The sequence below is a fragment of the Oncorhynchus nerka genome, linkage group LG28 (assembly GCF_034236695.1).
Source record: "Oncorhynchus nerka isolate Pitt River linkage group LG28, Oner_Uvic_2.0, whole genome shotgun sequence".
Taxonomy (NCBI): Eukaryota; Metazoa; Chordata; class Actinopteri; order Salmoniformes; family Salmonidae; genus Oncorhynchus; species Oncorhynchus nerka.
Genome location: NC_088423.1, coordinates 30,704,649 through 30,728,077, shown reverse-complemented (window position 1 = coordinate 30,728,077; position 23,429 = coordinate 30,704,649). Strand labels below are relative to the sequence as shown.

General features: G+C 43.7%; 1 protein-coding gene across 1 annotated transcript in view; it reads right to left on the bottom strand.

The window, feature by feature from the left end:
* The window catches only part of LOC115113857 (zinc finger MIZ domain-containing protein 1), a 219,891-nt gene that overhangs the window by 88,768 nt on the left and 107,694 nt on the right, over positions 1-23,429 (bottom strand). The window contains 1 exon segment of the mRNA XM_065012756.1: positions 17,562-17,635. The gene's annotated coding sequence lies outside the window, so the exon portion shown is untranslated.

The following is a 23,429-nucleotide window of genomic DNA, read 5'->3' as shown; positions in this document are numbered from 1 at the left end:
CAGCAGATGCACACACACGTGCAAACTTGCAAAAACACACGAACACGGCATGAACTATATACAGCAACACATGTACAATTTTAAGATGGCTTCGATGATTAGCTGCTCCATACGAGACTCTTCCCACACACATCCACTTCATTTGATGTACAGCATGCCATAGAGGAAACAGCTTCCTTTCCTCTCAACACAGCCTGATGGCACACTCTGTCTGTCTGTCTGTCTGTCTGTCTGTGTGTGTGTGTGTGTGTGTGTGTGTGTGTGTGTGTGTGTGTGTGTGTGTGTGTGTTTGTCTGTGTGTGTGTGTGTTTGTCTGTGTGTGTGTGTCTGTGAGTGAGTGTGTTCTCACACACTAATACATTATCCCACTACTACCAGCCGAGAGTACATTAGCACGTGTTAGCAAGGCAACACACTGTATCCGAAGACCCCTCGATCCCCGCACACACACACACACACACACACACACACACACACACACACACACACACACACACACAACAAATCCCAGCAGATTTAAAAGCGTCACTCCATTAAATCCAGAGAAAAGCTGTTTACTAATCATCCTGTGTGAAGACAACAGGCAAGGTGAGAGGGTAGGAGAAGGGGAGAGAGAGGGGGGGGGGATTAAGGAGGCATGAGAAGGGTGAAAGAGAGGAGAACAAGAAAGGACAGAGAAAAATCAAGCATTAAAAACATTGCCGCAAACACATTTACCTCCGAGCAGTAGTGAGGGCAGTTAGTGAGAAAAACACACCAACAGAAGTCAATACGGTGAGGACTGGGGTCAGCATGCTTCAGTTTGGCTGGCTGCTAGTCGAAGTCAGCTAGGCTAACCGAACGAGTGTGCTCGCATACTCCCTTAAAAGACCTTTGTGTGAAAAATGAGAAAAAAGCAGCAATAGTACTGTTTGTATATTTTGAGATGCCGTAGCCAGTATAAGCTTCCTCAAAATAATCAGAGTTCATCTAAAATATCTAAAGAAATCGGTCATTTATTTTGACCTTTTTGCCGAAGATCTAACTAAGATGTTTGGTGCAGTATTTCTCAATGAAAAAATGTGCATGAAAAAAAGTCAAAGAAATGATTGAAGAATCCCTACTGTTGACCAATCACCGACGAAGGGGGCGTAGACTTCGACTCCGAATTTCGGCATGCCTCAAGAAAAAAATGCGTGCCCCAAACAACCGAAACTAAAATATGCACCAACTCTTGTGAACCGTTTTAGCTGGGAAGCATGCAGACGCCTCAACACACACCAACATAAGTTAATACAGGGAGGACCGTTAGTGAGAAAAGGCCACCAAAAGTAGTAAAGTCCTCTGACCCTCAAGCAGATCATTATGTTCCTATTGACCTCAAAGCAGCAACGAGAGGAACTCTGGCATTATAGCATTACAGGGCTTTGATACAGTGGTGTCAGGCAGCACAGGCACGGCAGGTTATGTGAATGAAGAAATGTGAGCCCCGTTCTGCCACTATTAGAATCCATCCCAAATGGCACCCAGTTGTCTATATGGTGCGCTACATTTAACCGGGGTCCATAGGGCACTGGTCAAAAGTAATCACTATGTAGGGAACAGGGGGCCATTTGAGACACGTCCTTAGAGTCAGTGTGAGGCTGGCTCTCCTTGTCAGAGGGCACAACGCTTGGCTTCGCCACCTCGGAACGCTCTTATGAACACCTCAGATAAACCGCAGCACAAAAGGCTCTGAAATGAACCAGACCGTCTCCCTACCAGCCCAGTCACAGCCCACTGTATTTATTAGATTTTATTAGCCAAACAGCAGACCAAGCCTATTCCACAAACGCTCGGCCCAGTCCCCTTCTACCAACCCCATTCTTTAACACTCTGCCCAGTCCCCTTCTACCAACCCCATTCTTTAACGCTCTGCCCAGTCCCCTTCTACCAACCCCATTCTTTAACGCTCGGCCCAGTCCCCTTCTACCAACCCCATTCTTTAACGCTCTGCCCAGTCACCTTCTACCAACCCCATTCTTTAACGCTCGGCCCAGTCCCCTTCTACCAACCCATTCATTCTTTAATTCTCTCTGCCCAGTCCCCTTCTCCCCATTCTACCAACCCCATTCTTTAACGCTCTGCCCAGTCCCCTTCTACCAACCCCATTCTTTAACGCTCGGCCCAGTCCCCTTCTACCAACCCCATTCTTTAACGCTCGGCCCAGTCCCCTTCTACCAACCCCATTCTTTAACGCTCGGCCCAGTCCCCTTCTACCAACCCCATTCTTTAACGCTCTGCCCAGTCCCCTTCTACCAACCCCATTCTTTAACACTCTGCCCAGTCCCCTTCTACCAACCCCATTCTTTAACGCTCGGCCCAGTCCCCTTCTACCAACCCCATTCTTTAACGCTCGGCCCAGTCCCCTTCTACCAACCCCATTCTTTAACGCTCTGCCCAGTCCCCTTCTACCAACCCCATTCTTTAACGCTCTGCCCAGTCCCCTTCTACCAACCCCATTCTTTAACGCTCGGCCCAGTCCCCTTCTACCAACCCCATTCTATAACGCTCTGCCCAGTCCCCTTCTACCAACCCCATTCTTTAACGCTCTGCCCAGTCCCCTTCTACCAACCCCATTCTCTAACGCTCTGCCCAGTCCCCTTCTACCAACCCCATTCTTTAACGCTCGGCCCAGTCCCCTTCTACCAACCCCATTCTTTAACGCTCGGCCCAGTCCCCTTCTACCAACCCCATTCTTTAACGCTCGGCCCAGTCCCCTTCTACCAACCCCATTCTTTAACGCTCGGCCCAGTCCCCTTCTACCAACCCCATTCTTTAACGCAAGTCCCGGTCTCTAGTCCACTGCCCAATCCCAAATCAACCTGTAGCCCCTACCCCCTTTCAATTAGTACTGACTGAGTGACTGTCCCAGATTTGGCCTGTTATGGCTCTCTAAAGTCACAGTATTCTGCTCTCTCTCTGCTCTCATTTCTCTCTCTCTGCTCTCAGTGCTCTCTCTCTGCTCTCAGTGCTCTCTCTGCTCTCATTTCTCTCTCTCTGCTCTCATTGCTCTCTCTCTGCTCTCATTTCTCTATCTCTGCTCTCAGTGCTCTCTCTCTCTCTGCTCTCTCTGCTCTCATTTATCTATCTCTGCTCTCAGTGCTCGCTCTGCTTTCTCTCTGCTCTCTCAGTGCTCTCTCAGTGCTCTCTCTGCTCCCTCATTGCTCTCTCTCTGCTCTATCAGTGCTCTCTCTCTATCTACTCTCCTCTTTCTCCTCTCAGTCGGAGGAAAGCTGTCCAACTGCCCTGCTGCGGTGGTGGCGGGAGGACAAGATTATCCCTGCTGTGGCTGGACACGCACACACACACAATCCTTAGACACGGTGGCTGAGGGAAAGCATCTGGATCACACAAATGAATTAGATTTTCTGACAGTAGACAGAGTGTACAGCCACCCGCTAATCTGCTCTGCTATAATCCCAATCACTACCCTGCGATAGGGAGAGAAAGAGGGGGGGTGAGAGAAAGAGAGCGAGAGAAAGAGAGAGAGGTGGAGGGGAGAAGAGAGAGAAAGAGAGAGGGGGGAGAGAGAGAAAGATAAAGAGAGAGGGGGAGAGAGAAAGAGAGAGAGACTTGCATAACAGAAAAAAAGGCTTTGATCTTATCCCTTGTTATCCCTGGAACTGGCCTTAACTGGAGTGACCAAAAATAAACAATCACTCAGGGGATACGCAGTTTTTCACAGAAATATGACACTTCCTTCATTATCTGTATTGACCTTTAAGAAACCAGTTATGAAGCAAAACCTGGGTTGCTAAATGATGGTAACTTTCCCAAAATTCCCAGGTTTTCCAGAAATCTGTTTGTTTCTTTTTCTTATCTTTTATACTTTTTTACCCCTTTTTCTCCCCAATTTCATGATATCCAATTGGTAGTTACAGTCTTGTCCCATCGATGCAATTCCTCTACGGACTCAGGAGAGGTGAAGGTCGAGAGCCATGCGTCCTCCGAAACACAACCCTGCCAAGCCGCACTGCTTCTTGACACACTACTCGCTTAACCCGGAAGCCAGCCGCACCAATGTGTCGGAGGAAACATCGTCCAGCTGGCGACCGGAGGTCAGCTTGCAGGCGCCCGGCTCGCCACAGGGAGTCACTAAAGCGCGATGGGACAAGGAAATCCCGGCCGGCCAAACCCTCCCCTATCCCAGACGACGTTGGGCCAATTGTGCGCCGCCTCATGGGTCTCCGGGTCACGGCCAGTTGTGACACAGCCCGGGATCTGTAGTGACGCCTTAGACCGCTGCACCACTCGGAAGACCCGAGATGGATGTGTTCATGTTCAGTTGCTGCTCTGCTTTGTGTGTTTTGCATTTATTGCAGATAACGAGAGCAGGTTGGAAGAGAAAAAAGACGGAATTGATTTTGTTTGCTGGCCAGGCGTTTCTCCATTACCGAGCCTGGTCGATGCACACAGAGCTGAGAGGACTGGGAGCTCTGTGTGTGTGTGTGTGTGTGTGTGTGTGTGTGCACACACCACCCCATTCTTTCCTCACAAGAACACAATCTCAGAGACTTACACAAGCACATAGAAATACACACACATAAAGCACACACAAGTACATCCCTTACATCAAGGAGAGTATGATTTAGCTTGGGCTGGGCAGAGCTGTGTCAATGCAGCCTGGTTTCTCTACTTTCTCTACTGTTAGTGTATGTGTGTGTGTGAGTGTGTGTCAAATCAAATCACATTTTATTTGTCACATGTTTCGTAAACAACAGGTGTAGACTAACAGTGAAATGTTTACTTACGGGCCCTTCCCAACAATGCAGAGAGGGGGAAAAAAAGTGAAATAAAAGAAAAAATAATAACACGAGGAATAAATCCACAATGAGTAACTATAACCTGGCTATATACATGGGGTAACAGTACCGAGTCAATGTGACGGGGTAATTGAGGTAGGTAGGGATAAAGTGGCTAGGCAACAGGATAGATAATAAACACTAACAGCATATGTGATGAGTCAAAAGAGATTAGTGCAAAAAAGGTCAATGCCGATCTTCCGGGTAGTTGTTGGTTAACTAACTATTTAGAAGTCTTATACTGTAGCTTGGGGTAGAAGCTGTTCAGGGTCCTGTTGGTTCCAGACTTGGTGCATCGGTACCGCTTGCCGTGCATTAGCAGAGGGAACAGTCTATAACTTCGGTGGCTGGAGTCTTTGATCATTTTCAGGGCCTTCCTCTGACACCACCTGGTATAGAGGTCCTCGGTGGCCCCAGTAATGTAGTGGTACTCACCACCCTTTGTTGAGCCTTGCGGTCGAATGCCAACCTGTTGCCATACAAAGCGGTGATGCAGCCAGTCAAGACGCTCTCAATGTGCAGCATTTTTTAAGCCTCCTGAGGGGGAAGAGGCATTGTCGTACCTCTCTTCAAGACTGAGTTGATGTGTGTGGACCATGATAGTTGTTTAGTGATCTATACACCGAGGAACTTGAAGCTCTCGACCTGTTCCACAACTGCCCCATCGATGTAGATGAGGGTGTGCTTAGCCCTACAGTTCCTGTAGTCCACAATCAGCTCCTTTGTCTTGCTGACGTTGATGTAGTCCTGGTACCACACTGCCACACAGATGCCCAGTCTATAGGTTGTCTCATTGTCGTCTGTGATCAGGCCTACCCCAGTCGTGTCGCCTGCAAACTTAATGATGGTGTTGGAGTCGTGCACGGCCACACGGTCGTGGGTGAACGGGGAGTACAGGAGGGGACTGAGCACGCACCCTTGAGGGACACCCGTGTTTAGGGTCAGCACGGCAGATGTGTTGTTGCCTACCCTCACCACCTGGGGGCGTCCCGTCAGGAAGTCCAGGATCCGGGTGCAGTGGGAGGTGTTTAACCCCAGGGTCCTTAGCTTAGTGATGTGCTTGGAGGGTACACTGATGTTGAAAGCTAAGCTGTAGTCAATGAACAGCATTCTCACATAGATGTTCCTCATTTCCATGTGGGACAGGGCAGTGTGGATTGCAATAGAGAATGCGTCATCTGTGGATCTGTTGGGGCACCAATGCGAATTGGAGTGGGTCCAGGGTGTCTGGGATGATGGTGTTGATGTGAGCACTTCATGGCTACAGATGTGAGTGCTACCGGGCGTGTGTGGGTGGGTGCTTGAGTGTGTCCTCCACTATACCTCCCAGTATAACCTCTGACCTCTCACCCCTATAGATGCCCAGTCTAAAGCCTGTTAGTCCAGGTTGAAACCTAACACTCTGTGTTTCCACTCCAGCCTCAACCCTGTAGACAACTAGCCCTCTGGCTGCCACACACACTCACTCACTCACTCACTCACTCACTCACTCACTCACTCACTCACTCACTCACTCACTCACACACTCACACACTCACACACTCACTCACTCACACACAAAGAGAGAAAACTAAAACACATATTTTTTAGGATCTACAGCTGTAGACAAGGTGTGGTGAATGTTTCTATAAGTGCCCTGTGTCTTGGTGCTATAGTGACTGTGATGATTCCATACAGCTGTGGGGGGGGTTACTGTGACACAAACAGTCAGACTTTGGTCCACACACATCTACAACGCAGCATTAGAAAATGACCAGATTCCTGGAGAGAAGAGGGGGATGGGGAGAGAAGAGGGGGATGGGGGAGAGAATGGGGGGAGAGGAGAAGACGGGAAAGAGGAGAAGAGGGGGAAGAGGCGAAGAGGAAGAGGAGGAGGAGGAGAGAAGAGAAGAGGAATAAGAGGGGATAAGAGGGAGAAGAGGGAGAAGAGGGTAAAGAGTAGAAGAGGGGTAAGAGGAAACAATGAGCCCACACCAAAGCTGTCCTCTCAGTGTCATTAAAGAAACATGGTTGTCTCCATCACATAGTATATACAATCCCCCATGGGCCTCTGTATCACAGGCAACCAGGCACCCACGTTCACTTCGCCTACACAGACCAGCCTGATCACTAGAAATAGACTTCGATTTCAGACGTTGATATATGCCTTCCTTGGCATATAAAAATAATAATAAAATAAAAACCATTGCCCAGCACTGGGCGCAAACTATTGATGCTCGGAGCCAAAACACACTGCTCAGATCACAGCGCCACAGTAGCTCACAATGCTGTAGCAAGCCATGAGAATACTTGATGAAACTTAATGGTAATTATTTTGTTTTAAAGCCATATGTAACTTTTAGGGTGACCGGACCAAATTCTAGATAGACATGTGTATTATAGATATGTCATTCTCATTGAAAGCAACTCTAAGAAGCGGTAGATCTGTTCTATGTGCGCTATGTCTATCATTCATTCTAAGTTTTGTTTTTGCGTCTTTTAGTTTACGTTTTTTACACTAGCTTCAAACAGCTAAAAATACACTTTTTTGGTTATGGAAAATATATTTCACAGTGGTTTAGATGGTACAATGATTCTCTACACTATACTTCCTTGTTTTGTCACATAAACTGAAGGGAACTAATAGAATATTAGCAACAAGGAAATGGAGTAGTGATTTCTGCATAGTGCATCTTTAACACTAGAACAGCTACAGTTGAAGTCGGAAGTTTACATACACCTTTGCCAAATACATTTAAACTCAGTTTTTCACAATTCCTGACATTTAATCCTAGCAAACATTCCATGTCTTAGGTCAGTTAGGATCACCACTTTATTTTAAAAATGTGAAATGACAGAACGATAGTAGAGAGAATTATTTATTTCAGCTTTTATTTCTTTCATCACATTCCCAGTGGGTCAGAAGTTTACATACAGGCCTCCTGAGTGGCGCAGTCGTCTAAGGCACTGCAGTGCTAGCTGTGCCACCAGAGATTCTGGGTTCGAGCCCAGGATCTGTCGCACCTGGCCGCGACCGGGAGGCCCATGGGGCGGGCAACAATTGGCCCAGCTTTGTCCGGGTTAGAGGAGGGTTTAGCCGGCAGGGATATCCTTGTCTCATCGTGCACTAGTGACACCTGTGGCGGGCCGGGCACAGTGCATGCTGACACAGTTGCCAGGTGTACGGTGTTTCCTCAGACACATTGGTGCTTCTGGGTTGGATGGGCATTGTGTCAAGAAGCAGTGCGGCAATGGTTGGGTTGCGTTTCGGAGGACACATGGCTCTTGACCTTCGCCTCTCCTGAGTCTATACGGGAGTTGCAGCGATGAGACAAGACTGTAACTACTACCAATTGGAAACCATGAAATTGGAGAGAGAAAAGAGGTGAAAAAACAAATAAAGGTTTACATACACTCAATTAGTATTTGGTAGCATTGTCTTTCAATTGTTTACCCTGGGACAAACGTTTCGGATACCCTTCCACAAGCTTCCCATAATAAGTTGGGTGAATTTTGGCCCATTCCTCCTGACAGAGCTGGTGTAACTGAGTCAGGTTTGTAGGCCTCCTTGCTAGTACACGCTTTTTCAGTTCTGCCCACAAATTTTCTATAGGATTGAGTTCAGGGCTTTGTGATGGCCACTCCAATACCCTGCCTTTGTTGTCCTTAAGCCATTTTGCCACAACTTTGGAAGTATGCTTGGGGTCATTGTCCATTTGGGAGACCCATCTGCGACCAAGCTTTAACTTCCTGACTGATGTCTTGAGATGTTGCTTCAATATATCCACATAAACCGCGACCGGGAGGTCCGTGGGGCGACGCACAATTGGCCTAGCATCATCCGGGTTAGGGAGGGTTTGGCCGGTAGGGATATCCTTGCCTCATCGTGCACTAGCGACTCCTGTGACGGGCCGGGCGCAGTGTGCGCTAACCAAGGTCGCCAGGTGCACTGTGTTTCCTCCGACACATTGGTGCGGCTGGCTTCCGGGTTGGATGCGCGCTGTGTTAAGAAGCAGTGCGGCTTGGTTGGGCTGTGTTTCGGAGGACGCATGGCTTTCGACCTTCATCTCTCCCGAGCCCGTACGGGAGTTGTAGCGATGAGAAAAGATAGTAATTACTAACAATTGGATACCATGAAATTGGGGAGAAAAGGGGGTAAAAAAAATATAGATATATATTTCCACCTAATTTTCCTCCTCATGATGCCATCTATTTTGTGAAGTGCACCAGTCCCTCCTGCAGAAAAGCACCCCCACAGCATGATGCTGCCACCCCCGTGCTTCACCGTTGGGATGGTGTTCTTCGGCTTGCAAGCCTCCCCCTTTTTCCTCCAAACATAATGATGCACTAGTAATTAACAAATGCAGGGACAGGAGCATCGCTTTCAGTCACATGCAGGTAAAACATTGTGATTTCTATATACAGTAGTATTAGAACATATTCCGCAGTTTCTATGACACTTACCTTTGTCAAATAACTCTCATAATTCAAGAGTTCCAGCTCTATTTCCAAATTGCTATTTTTCCAAGAATATCTGTGCTGTCCATACATTCAGCACATGATCGCTCACGCGGCAGCATTGATCTGGCTACTAGAGCAAAAACTAGAAACATCAAAAACTTCAAATTAAAATAAGCTATTTATTTATACAAGTCATTCTTTACCATTGTTCATGCACTGGTGCTTTTGTTTAGGAATACAGCAAGTCATTTCACCTGGCTGGTTGTGTCATTATTATGTTTTATTGTGAAACGAAAATACTATGTTTCTACTAGGACTTAGTAGAAGTATAGTTAACATATCCATGACTCTATCTATTTGTTTTATTCATGCAATTAATCCTTTCCAATAGTTTCTGTACTATTTATCAAAAGCCTTTCTTATGTTTGCGCACCTTGTGAGTTGATATGGCTCTGATGCTAAAGGAGACGCCCGGCCACGTTTTCTAGCGGGTATTGTAGGCTGAAAGGCCAGGCTGTTCTAGTGTTAAGCTTTCCTTAAACCATAGTCCTAACCTTAACCACTCGGAATGAATGCCTATACTGTTAACCTTTGAGTTGTTTCTGTTTTAACCCTGTGACCACGCAGAATGAATGAGTAAAAATAGACCATCCAAAATAGATAATCCATACTACGTCAAATAATACGTCAAATTTCGGATGAGAAACTATGAGATCTTGTTGATACAGACACACAGAGAGTCCTTCTACACAGCTATTTATGCGGTCAACATTCTCATCTCCTTTAAACACACACGCGCGCACGCACACACACACAGTGCCAATTAAGCTCTTCAAACCACCAACTCCAGCTCTGACTCAAGCGGGGGGGTCAGAGGTGGACAGTAGGTTCCATATGATCATGCTAGTTTCAAAGCCGTGTTTAACTGAAATATTTGTGAATACTCCTACGTCCATATACTCTTCTGAATGTTGTTCAGCCCTCTCATGATTTTAATCAACAGATGACTGTGAGGTGTCAATTGTCTGGTGAAGAGGAGGATAATTACTGTATAGTGTGTTCAGGTAGTTGTATAACCCGTTGGGTGTTTCCATGAGAGAGTTCATCTGGAATAAATAGTGAAATGCCAGATTTCTGAGCTCAGATACTGTCCGAGACTAAATACTCCACTTAGGACCCTTTCCAGAGTTTCCGTCAACAAATGCAGGTTTTTGCGTGTGCATATGACTATGTGCGTGCGTGTATGTGTGTGTGCGTGCATGCTGTCTGTGTGCGTGTATGTGCGTGCATGCTGTCTGTGTGCGTGCGTGCATGCGCGTGGGTGTGTGTGTGTGTTGTAAGACAGCCATAACGCTGCCCACTCCGCTCTATGTTCAGTCTGTGAAACAAAAGGCAGTCCGAATCAGAGATTACATCATCAGCAACAGCTGCAAGCGTGTGTGTGTGTGTCTGCTTTTGTGCCTGCCTGTATGTGTACTCCCCCCACACACAACCTCACCCCCGTAGCCAAAGCAGATTTGGAGATGAAAGATGATCTGTGGTGAGTGGGTGTGCAGCTCTCTCTTCTCTCCCAGATATAGAGAGGTATACAGTACAGGGACGGGCCGTTATAATCCTGGTGAAAGCGGCTTTATCCCTGTTATGTGTGGCGTTAGGTTAGTCCCAGTCAGAGCCAGACAGAACTGGACATCTACTCTATACAGCTCTGGTCATGTGGCACAGCGAGGCAGGGAGGGTTCAACACAACACAGCGTGCCAGGAGGATTTACTGTGGAGAATCATGATAGTGGGCTGGACACATGACATTTTTAACAACGCTTTTTTCTGATAAAAAACAAGTTCTTTGTATCCGCCATGGAGCCCAGTTTCATAATATGACCATATTTCCCAGCTGCTTGCCGTCGTTTTTGAAGTAATCACGAATAAACAGGCCTTATTTCAGGACATTTTAACCCTACCAGCTCCATTAGTTCTATTGAGCACCGTGGCACCAACTCACCTTCTGAAAGTTCTATTCAAAGCTTATTGTTCAACGTCACGATGCCTGCTTCACTATTGTTGGCAATGACACCTGCTAACTTCGTTTATAGTTCAAATGTAAACAACAACAAAAAATGACTCATGGTACTCTGAGGTCGTCCCATTCTTTCTTATAGGGGAAATATAGGCATGTCTGTCTATTTCGCCAAATATCTCACAATGTGTATATTTAGATTTTTTTTCAAGTCAGACGCCATTTTAATCATGAGAATCTCCTCTTTCTAATTATTTAAGTCTGGGCAGCGAGCTCAGTTGTCATCAAATGCTAGCCCCAAAATACTTTCTTCCCTTGGAACGCTGAGCTCCCCCCATTGTTGAGAGGTATGCCGGTCTATTTCGCCAAATTTCTCACAATGTGTATATTTCGTTTTTTTCAAGTCGTGCACCATTTTAATCAGGATAATCTCCTCTTTGTAATTATGTTAGTCTGGGCAGCAAGCTCGTTTGTCATCGATCACTAGACCAGAAATAGTAAGAAGTTTGCATTTTTTCCCTACTTTCTCATTACGCAGACATAAGCACAGTTGATACAATCGAGGATGTTTACTTTCTACACAAGTTGTTTTTTCCAGTTTTGTCCGACGAACAGATTGTAGTGGTAAAATAAAAATAAAATATTTTTTTGTGCCATTTAGGAGAAATGGAAGTCAAAGCATCACTCCAGTCAAAACAGGCTCTGAACGTTCAATTCCATTCATTTGCTATGGGCTCGTGCTAGTGTTCCAGCTTAGCCAACGTTCTTTTGCTGTTTTTCAGCCTTGGGTGAATTTTGACTCGTTCTATTGTCCAGCCTAACGATAGGTCATGAAGTGCTTGTGTTTTATACACAATTCTAAAGATTGAAATACTACTGTGTGTGTGTGTTCTCTCTCTCTCTCTCTTTGAGAAGCAGAACTAGCCCACATGTTAGCTTATAAGAGCTGCTCTCTCTTCCTCCACTCAATCTGGCCACTTCAGCCTTTTTCCCTACTTTGCCTCATTCCCTCCTTTGCCTCATTCCCCCCTTCCATCCCCCCCTGACAAATTACTTCTGCTAACCTCTTTTCTGCAGCAGACCAGGCAGAAAGGAGACAGAGAGAGAGAGACATGCGCACTTGTGCGTGCACCGTTTTGGGAAGAATGTCTCCAGACATTATACAGGCCCTCAGATTATTAGCAGGCTACTTCACTAAGGCTTTGTTTTGTGTCTCTCTGCCCCGTGGCGCTGACATACAGCCTTTCACTGCTGCAGAACACACACACACACACACGTTGTATCCATATAGCACTAGGTACATCTACCTTGTGATTATGTCTGACACTGACATTTAAAAATATAATTTTTCCCATTGACATTTCAGATAGATCTACCCTCTATTGCTCTGCAAACACTCTACCTCTCCACATGAAAATACAACAACTGGTAGCTTGTAAAAGCAGTTATCAGATTAGGTTAGATCTGATTACAGAGCTTGTTAGCTATGTGTGTCCCCAATGGCACCGTATTCCTTATATAGGGAACTACTTTTGACCAGAGCCCTATAGTGAATAGGGTGCTATTTAGGACGCACACCTAGCTATCAAAGTACACCGTCTGATATCAGAAGCTAACAGGTTAGCTGCTATCCCGGTGCAGGTACTGTAGCCTACATGCATAAGAGCTTTTGTATCCATGCGTGAAATAGGATATTGTTACATCTGTAATGCTGTAACACTCTCCTTTAACAAATACTGTTATCACAAATAAATACTACTAATGGGCATAGCCTTGTCCTGGGACTGTGTACAGGCTGTATACGCTAAATTAGAACATGTGTGTGTGATTCACTGGGCTCATTATAACAGGGATGGGCTAAATAATGATCTCGTAATGCACACAAACCCCAATTCACATGGCATTTAGAAAACGTCTGACCAAGTTCAAAATGGCTACAATATCAATTGGAAATATGACAAAAGAAAATGGTGGACAAACAGACGGACAGTAAAAACAAAATTGAAATAATACATTTTTTATTGCAGATTTTGTGTCTGGCCAATGAAAAAAATATCTGAAATAATCCTCTTAACTGTATGTTTGATAATCTGATTTAGTCTGCTTGGTTACGAATGCTGCTGGGACCATATCCCATGGCTCAACCATGCTGCTTTTTCACCTTCAATAAATAAATGTAACCCAATTGACTGAATCTTCAGATCCAGCACCAGTGTGTGTATGTGTGTATGTGCGAGCCGGTGTGCAAGTGTGAGTGTGTGACCCCCATTATGACACAATGTTCCAGAGTGACACGCAATACCTGCCCTTGCTCCAAATCAATTGCTTGGTCAAGGCTACCTACTTACAGTACACAACCATCTACAATATAGTACACTACAGCTTCTGCTCCCAGCTCTAAGGACCCCCTTTCATTTGAATTAGTATTGAGTGTGATTTGAATATGCATAACAATTGTGTTCATATCAATATTGTATATTTATCCAAGTTGTTAGGTTATGATGAACCAAGATCCAAATGGAATACAACATAAAATATGTATACCACAACATCAGCAATACTACTTCTGCACATATGTGAGGAGACTACCTGGGGCTTACAGTACACAAAATAAACGGAACCAAACGGAAGCGAACAGGCTGAAACAGGGAGGGGCCTACCTGAATTTGTTCAATAAGACATTGCAAAAAATATTTTGCGACGTTTTTCACTAATGAATACGACCCTGGTTTGACTGAATGAAGCCTATTCATCATTCATGTGATGTGACCTGGATAAAAGGTGGTCTGGTTGTCTGACAGCACCTCCATCCAGGCAGACTGTTCAGGGGGAGAGAGAGGCCCCGAGGCCCATCTGTGGCGCTACTGACCCAGGCACAGCTATTTCCAGCTCCCCCTCTCTGGCTCTCAGCCTCAGGAGGGGAAACCACACCACTGTACCGGCCCAGTCACACAGAAGAAGGCTGAAGAATGACCCCATTATTCACATACGCATTTACGGAGCGGACACACAGACACGTGTGCTCATATTATCGACACACATACACATGCGGGAGTACACACACACACTAGTCTGTGTGAGGCCATGTTGGATAACCGGACAACACTGCTTTTTAATCTCTATCAATCTTTTTAGTTTGACACAGAAATGACCTACTAATCTGTGAAAAGCAGTGAGCGCATTACGACTCTCAATCAAGACTTCAGCTCTGTGTACCACAGACACACGCAGTACCACACAGACACACACATTACCACACAGACACACGCAGTACCACACAGACACACACAGTACCACACATACACACACAGTACCACACAGACACAGACAGTACCACTGACTTTCACTCAACTTATCAGAATACCAAATGACTGGAGAGAGGTAGAAATAGAACACATGGCATTGTCATAATCTGATGATTTTATTCATTTGATGAAATGATGTTATTCATTCAGATTCGTTCTGATACAGTGACTAGCTTCCCTCTGTGCGATGGTGCAATAGCCAATAGCTGCTAACAGAAACAGGCTGTTTCTCCAGAGCAGTGAGTCAACAGTGCAGTTCTGAAATACATCCAATCTGCATATATACGCACAGGCGCGCACATGCACACAGACACACTCGCAGTGTGTTTATGAAGAATCAGGAAATACCAGACAAGGCATTCCAGAGCAGTGCTGAGCGACTAGTGCTTTTCCAAGTTGGTTCAGTTATGTTCCGGTTCTTAAAAAATAATCACGGTTTTTGATTTTGGTTACGATAATTTTTTGAAACATTAAATATATTATGAAATAATGACATTAAAATGATTTTACGGCTTTTTAAATGGGAATTCCACAGCCAAAAATACTGAACATTCAATTGTCAAAATATTGAAAACATTCCATTGTCTCTGTTAGGTCCACATTGGGTAGACATCAATAGAAAATTGGAAATTACTATGAATAATAATATATTACTTCGTTTTTCATTCCTTCATTCTCATCTCTGCTCAGACACTAGAGGCCAGCCAGACAACTATCTTAACATTATCTCTGTGCTCCCCCATACTGTACTGTCTTTGAGTCATCCTATTTAGCTAGGCTAACAGCTATCTGGCTAGCTAGTAGCTGCTTAGGTATGCTGCAGAGCTGTCTGACAAAATAATTGTAATAGTTCTTCAAAGTAAATAAGGCATACTTTCAAGACTGCTTATTACCAACTACCACAACTATCAACCGGGTAGAGCTACTTTACAAACTGTCTCTATCTCTCTCGTCATTGTGTTCTGTACAATCCTCTCTCATGCGGTCTGGATGTAGGCTGTCCGTCTTTGTCCGAGTCTGGAACGTGCGCAATGGATTATGGTCATTGTAGTTAGTTACCATGTTTCTGCGCTGAACTAGGTTGAATATTTGACTAATGAAAACCTACAACTCCCTTCAGCCCACGTCCCTATAGTTCTTGACTAAATTTCTCTTGTGAATAATTAGATTTATTTCTAGAGAAGAGGCGCATTGAGCTCACACAAAGAACGAACTAAATGTAATTCAAGTAATTGAACCGACATCGGTCAATTAGTTGTTTAATATCCGCACAAAAGAAAGACATTTTATCGCTCAGCACTAGAGCTCGGCAACCATCCTGGCTAATGTGACTGCACACATACAGACACACAAGATAATAAAATGTGGTAACGGGAAAATGCGTAATATGATATGCATGACTTGAGGTTTCTCTCAGCCTCTCTCCTTTGTTTTCTTCTCACAAATCACAGGTTGCATCTATTATTCACTTCAGGCTCCATCTGTCTTTCTCTCTCTCTCTTTCCTTCGTTTCCTTCTCCTCCCATCTCATCTCTCTCCCTCGCTCTCCCTTCATATTTCCCTCTTCTCGCAATCTGGCTCCTCCCCTTTATTAGCATAATGCAGAAAATGTGAAAATACCACCAAAGATATTCACCTTCCAGCCTTTGATGTTTTATCACATGTACACAAACACTGATGATGTTCTACAAACGTTCTACACAAAGATGTTGCATCCTGTAACACTGTAATTAACACAGCAATAATACTCACCGAAAGAATGGTCAGTACCATGATGGTAAGAAAAGAGCAACACAGCTCCATATTGTGAATGAATCGCACTAATTAACACATCCAATGTGTGTATACTGCTCTATACCCTCATGTAATGAAAGGATCATTTGTGTGTATTCTGTATTCAGCCATGTTTCCATTGTTTGCTAGGTACACGCTAGCTCTCTACTGCTGCAATTACTTGGTGGGAGAAACTAGGCAGCTGGGGTTTCTGTTGTTGACCACGTCCCAAATGGCACCCTATTCCTTATATAGGGCACTACTTTTGACCAGAGTCCAGTGCACTATATAGGAAATCGGGTGCGATTTTGGACACAACCATAGCCTTCTCCTGGAGATTGATATTGGTATTGATAGAGACAGATCAATAGTCAGAGGTGGTAAATGAGAATTGGCTCAACATTGGCAATTACAAGGCTGTTCACGTTTCAGAGCTCCAGGGTTTACTCTAGGTACAGAGCTAGGATCAGCTTCCCTCCCCAGTCCAAACCTTAATCATTAGTGGGGAAAATCAAAACTGACCCAGGATAATGCTTCACCCTACACCCGTTGCAGGACTCACGGGAGAGTAATCTGGGTTAGCTTCTAATAGGACCGGGCCCCTATTTAGAGTAAAAGTGCTGATCTAGGATCAGTTGTACCTTTTAGATTACAATTAATGAAATTATATGGACTGGGGGAACCTGATCTTAGATCAGCATTCCTACTCTTAAATGCTTTATGAATACTGGCCCTGTTACTCTCATGTAAACAACCAAAATGTGACCCTCTTTAAATCAACCATAACAAAGGACCAATGATGCTTCTTCTATGATGATGGTTTCTTTGATGGTTTCACAGTAGATGTACATTTGGCTAAAGGGTGCGGCTGGTCTAACTACAGATGCCTTGTCGAGTGTGGAGGGAAGGACATTGACAAGCAATAGTTTGTCAAAGCCCCTCTCTTCTAGCCAAAACAATACCAATCAAAATGGTAATTTGCCTGTCCTCTCTGGTTGCTCAAACAGCAACCCCAATTTCCAAAGTCTGTGACAAGCATAAAAACCCAACAGGACTGCTTCTGTTTTCTTTAAAGTCCCCCCATCTGGGCACAAGTAGTGCACTAAATAGGGAATAGAGTGCCATTTGGGATGCAGCTGTGTCTGTCTGTGAGAGCAGATGCTGTGCATGATGAGCAGAGAGGGCTCGTAAATCACCATGTCTTACCAGCGGAGAGGGAGGTTCCTGTGTTTCCTATTAACCAAAGCCTTCGCTACTTCCTCATCAATCATAGAACACGCCTGGAATGAAGAACAGAAAACAGAGAACATATTAGGACCACTCAGTACAAAACATGTAGAAAATATTAGGTTTGGTACAGGAGTAGGGTTGAACAATTCCGATAACGTTCCCAAAATTCCCACGTTTTTGTAGTAATCCTGGGTTGGAAAATTATCTGAATCAGAAGGGTATAAGCAGGAAATCCGTAAGCCTGGAACCAGGATATCTGGAAAACCTCTGGATTTGGGGAAAGTTATCATCATTTTGCAAAACTTTACAGGACAGGAGGAACAAACCTGGGTACCAGTCTGAGTCTGTTTCTGCTCTCTTGCAAACATGTTTGGCATGACAATTCAATGAGAGTTCTTTACCATAATTCATTGTAGATGGATGTTATAATGATGCATACATTGTCGTTGGTAACTATTATCGGACAGGTTAGTAGTAAAATATGATCTTCCATAATCTTCCAAAAGACGAACAATAACAACTGTAAATTATCACTTTTTATTTCCATCAAAATATACATATATTTTTTTGCGATAACATCAAAGTATTGATATCTTGTTGTGGCGTGCTGGACGAGCGTTTGACTCGTCTCATCGAGACTCTTTGAAACTGGATCCTGGTGTAGTAAGTACAGTAGTAACGTACAGTAGTGTCCAGAGAGGCTTCTGGCCCACGGTTTGGATTAGAGCAGCTGCTCTAGTTCCCAAATCCCACTTGATTTTGTTAACAGCCAATCACAGACTGGATCAGCTGTCCAAGACATTTCTACACGGAAGAAGCCTCAACCCTCTCCCATCCCAAAACCCCACACAGCAACGGAGAAAGTATGACCAATAGTCACCAAATATGAAACAGAAACATTGCTGAATGTTCAGCAAGCCTTTCAGATTGATTGTTGTTGTCAGCAAGCCTTTCAGATTGAGTCTAGAAACAATAGCCACTTGAAGATGGACTCCTTTTGAACTCTCATAGTTTCTAATAAGAGAATAATAGAGATTAAAGAGGAATGAAAAACATCATGAAGTAAAGCTGAGCAAAGAGATTCATGTGGTAATCAAAAAGACAGCTGCACCACTCGGGAGCGTAGAGTGAAGGAAAAGCAGCCAAAAAGTGCTCAGCATATGTGGGAACTCCTTCAAGACTGTTGGAAAAGGATTCCAGGGGAAGCTGGTTGAGAGAATGCCAAGAGTGTGCAAAGCTTTCAATAAGGCAAAGGGTGTCTACTTTGAAGAATCTCAAATATAAAATATATTCTGATTTGTTTAACACTTTTTTGGTTACTACATGATTCCATATCTGTTATTTCATCGTTTTGATGTCTTCACTATTATTCTACAATGTAGAAAATAGTCAAAACTAAGGAAAAACCCTGGAATGAGTAGGTGTGAAAACTTTTGACTGGTACTGTATGTGTTTAATATACCATCCAGATAAGAAAGTGTCTGATCACAGAAAATTCCATACAATTCTAGAAAAATTCAACCGGTAACTAAAACGTATGTAATTAATTCACAGTAAACCATATTACAATTCTGATTTCAGATTATCAACCCTTACAAAGTAAGGAATATTTTCCCAATATTCATTAGGAAGTGTGGTAAATATCAGTTGTTTGGGAAAAAAGGGTGTAAGATACACATTTTCACAGTTGTTTCTTCTTGACTGATTACCATTTGAGTCATGTGGTGCTATTGCATGTCATATTATTTTAAAATGGCTGTTTCTCAGCTTTCAAAATGTATCATGTATTCATAAATGGTTTGACACCAGAAAAGTATGCTCACAGAAGAGGTCATGGTCTCAGTAAATCCACAACTCTCCTACCAATAATGCAACAATGCCAATATGGCAATTTACAGTAACAGTTAGCTGGTGTTTGAAAGCCTAGTGTTTCCATACACCTTTAATATACAGTTGAAGTCGGAAGTTTACATACACCTTAGCCAAATACATTTATACTCAGTTTTTCACAACTCCTGACATTTAATCCTAGTAAACATTCCCTGCCTTAGGTCAGTTAGGATCACCACTTTATTTTAAGAATGTGAAATGTCAGAATAACAGTAGAGAAAATTATTTATTTCAGCTTTTATGTATTTCATCACATTCCCAGTAGGTCAGAAGTTTACATATACTCAATTAGTGTTTGGTAGCATTGCCTTTAAATTGTTTAACTTCATTGGGAAAGGGAGCAGCATTTTCACTTTTGGATGAAAAGCGTGCCCAGAGTAAACTGCCTCCTACTCAGTCCCAGCATAGTATTAGTAGTATTGGATAGAAAACACTCCGAAGTTTCTAAAACTGTTTGAATGTTGTCTGTGAGTATAACAGAACTCATATGGCAGGCAAAAAACAAATCCAAACAGGAAGTGGGAAATCTGAGGTTTGTAGTTTTTCAACTCAGCCCCTATTGAAGATACAGTGGGATATTGGTTATGTTGTACTTCCTAAGGCTTCCACTAGATGTCAACTGTCTTTAGAATGTTGTTTGATGCTTCGACTATGAAGGGGGGCTGAATGAGAGGGGAATGAGTCAGAGGTCTGCAAGCAGCCACGAGCTCAGTCACGCGCATTCACATGAGAGGTAGCTCCTGTTCCATTGCTCTTCTACAGACAATCGAATTCTCCGGTTGGAACATTATTGAACATTTATGATAAAAACATCCTAAAGATTGATTCTATACATCGTTTAATATGTTTCTACGATCAGTAATATAACTTTTTGGAATTCTCGTCAGACCTTTCCGCTGGAAGTTGCACGCGCGTTTCGATTTGTTTACCAAACGCCCTAACAAAAGGAGGTATATGGACATAAATGATGAACTTTATCGAACAAATCAAACATTTATTGTGGAACTGGGATTCCTGTGAGTGCATTCTGATGAAGATCGTCAAAGGTAAGTGAATATTTATAATGCTATTTCTGACTAATGTTGACTGCGCAACATGGTGGATATTTCTTTTGGCTGGTTTGGGCTCTGAGCTCCGTACTCAGATATAAATATGCACTTTATCGAACAAAACATACACGTATTGTGTAACATGAAGTCCTATGAGTGTCATCTGATGAAGATCATCAAAGGTTAGTGATTAATTTTATCTCTATTTGTGCTTTTTGTGACTCCTCTCTTTGGCTGGAAAAATGGCTGGGTTTTTCTGTGACTTGGTGGTGACCTAACATAATCGTTTGTGGAGCTTTTGCTGTAAAGCATTTTTGAAATCAGACACTGTGGCTGGATTAACGAGAATTGTATCTTTAAAATGGTGCCTAATACTTGTATGTTTGAGAAATTTGATTTATGAGAATTCTGTTGATTTGTATTTGGCGCCCTGCAATTTCATTGGCTGTTGGCGAGGGGTTCCGCTAGCGGAACGGGGTTCCCAGACAGGTTAACTTGGGTCAAACGTTTCAGGTAGCCTTCCACAAGCTTCGCACATTAAGTTGGGTGAATTTTGTCCCATTCCTCCTGACAGAGCTGGTGTAACTGAGTCAGGTTTGTAGGCGTCCTTGCTCGCACACTCTTTTTCAGTTCAGATTTTCTATAGGATTGAGGTCAGGGCTTTGTGATGGCCACTCCAATACCTTGACTTTGTTGTCCTTAAGTCATTTTGCCACAACTTTGGAAGTATTCTTGGGGTCATTGTCGAATTGGAATACCCATCTGCGACCAAGCTTTAACTTCCGGAGTGATGTCTTGAGATGTTGCTTCAATATATCCACATAATTTTCCCGCCTCATGATGCCATCTATTTTGTGAAGTGCACCAGTACCTCCTGCAGCAAAGCCCCCCCATAACATGATGCCCCCTCCCCCCCCCCCCTGTGCTTCACGGTTGGGATGGATCTTCGGCTTGCAAGCCTCCCCCTTTTTCCTCCAAACATAACGATGGTAATTATGGCCAAACAGTTCTAGTTTTGTTTCATCAGACCAGAGGACATTCACCAAAAAGTACGATCTTTGTCCCCATGTGCAGTTGCAAACCATAGTCTGGCTTTTTTATGGAGGTTTAGGAACAGTGACTTCTTCCTTACTGAGCGGCCTTTCAGTTTACGGCGATATAGGACTCGTTTTACTGTGTATATAGATACTTTTGTACCTGTTTCCTCCAGCGTCTTCACAAGGTCCTTTGCTGTTGTTCTTGGATTGATTTGCACTTTTCACACCAAAGTGCGTTCATCTCCAGGAGACAGAACGCGTCTCCTTCCTGAGCGGTATGACGGCTGCATGATCCCACATGGTTTATACTTGCATCCTATTGTTTGTACAGATGAACGTGGTACCTTCAGGCATTTGGAAATTGCTCCCAAGGATAAACCAGACTTGTGGAGGTCTACAGTTTTTTTTTAGGTCTTGGCTGATTTCTTTTGATGTTCCCATGATGTCAAGCAAAGAGGCACTGAGTTTGAAGGTAGGCCTTGAAATACATCCACAGGTACACCTCCAATTGACTCAAATTATGTCAATTGGCATATCAGAAGCTACTAAAGCCATGACATATTTTTTGGGCATTTTTCAAGCAGTTTAAAGGCACAGTCAACTTAGTGTATGTAAACGTCTGACCCACTGGAATTCTGATACAGTGAATTATAAGTGAAATAATCTGTCTGTAAACAATTGTTGGAAACATTACTTGTGTCATGCACAAAGTAGATGTCCTAACCGACTTGCCAAAACTATAGTTTATTAACAAGAAATTTGTGGAGTGGTTGAAAAACTAGTTTTAATGACTCCAACCTATGTAAACATATGTAAACATCCGACTTCAACTGTATATTAGAGAAGACTATTGCTGCTCAACTTTTGGTCGTCTCAAACTGCTATCTGCAAATCTCTTAATGGGACAGTCATGGACTAGCTACATACATACACACTAGGGCTGGCACAATCACCCTATAACCATGTAACCTACGGTTATGGATGAAGAATTTTATGAAAATAAAATAACCATCTTAGCTGTTCATTCCACAAAAAAAAGCTTGACTGAAGACAGGACAGGAGGGCATTCGTGCGGTTGAGTCTGTTTCTGCTGTAACATGGACTCTTAACAACATAATGAAACTGAAGAATGTTAATTCAAATTATGCTGAAGGTAGACTCATTGAAGTGACGTTGCCACGAGCAGCACCGCAAATGTTGAGTTAGATGCAAGACTTGGCTCTCACAGTCACACACAGTGCAGGGGTCTGCTTTACGCTGGCACACTTCCTGCTCCTATGGGTACACTCGGAATGACCGCCAGTCTACCCATAATGCCAGAATTGACAGGAATGAGGATGCCGTTCTATTCATTCTATTACAATCTGTGCTTGGAGTTCAAACAGTTAACCCAAACTAAACTAGAAGTGTTATTCAAATTCTTATTGAACATTCAGTGAAAGTTTTAAGGAAGTTATTCAAAAACCTCCAAATAACCTTTACATTTTGTTCAAAACATTCACAACATTTAGAGAATGTTCTCAGAACGTTATTTAATTACTTTCAAATAACCTATAGTTTCCATTCTCAGAACGTTAATAAAACCTTGTGTAACAAGTGCGCTGAGAGTCGGGAAGCAAGTTCAGGGAGTGAGTGTTTTAATAAATAAAAGAACCGACGAACACGAAACACAAACAACGCACCGACATGAAAACAGAGTCAATGACACCTGAGGAAAGACCAAGGGGAGGGACAGATATAGGGGAGATAATCAAGGAGGTGATGGAGTCCAGGTGACTGTCATGAGGTGCAGGTGCGTGAGACGATCGTGACAGGTGAGCAGGATAATCAGAAGCCTGATGACCTAGAGGCCAGAGAGGGAGTATATG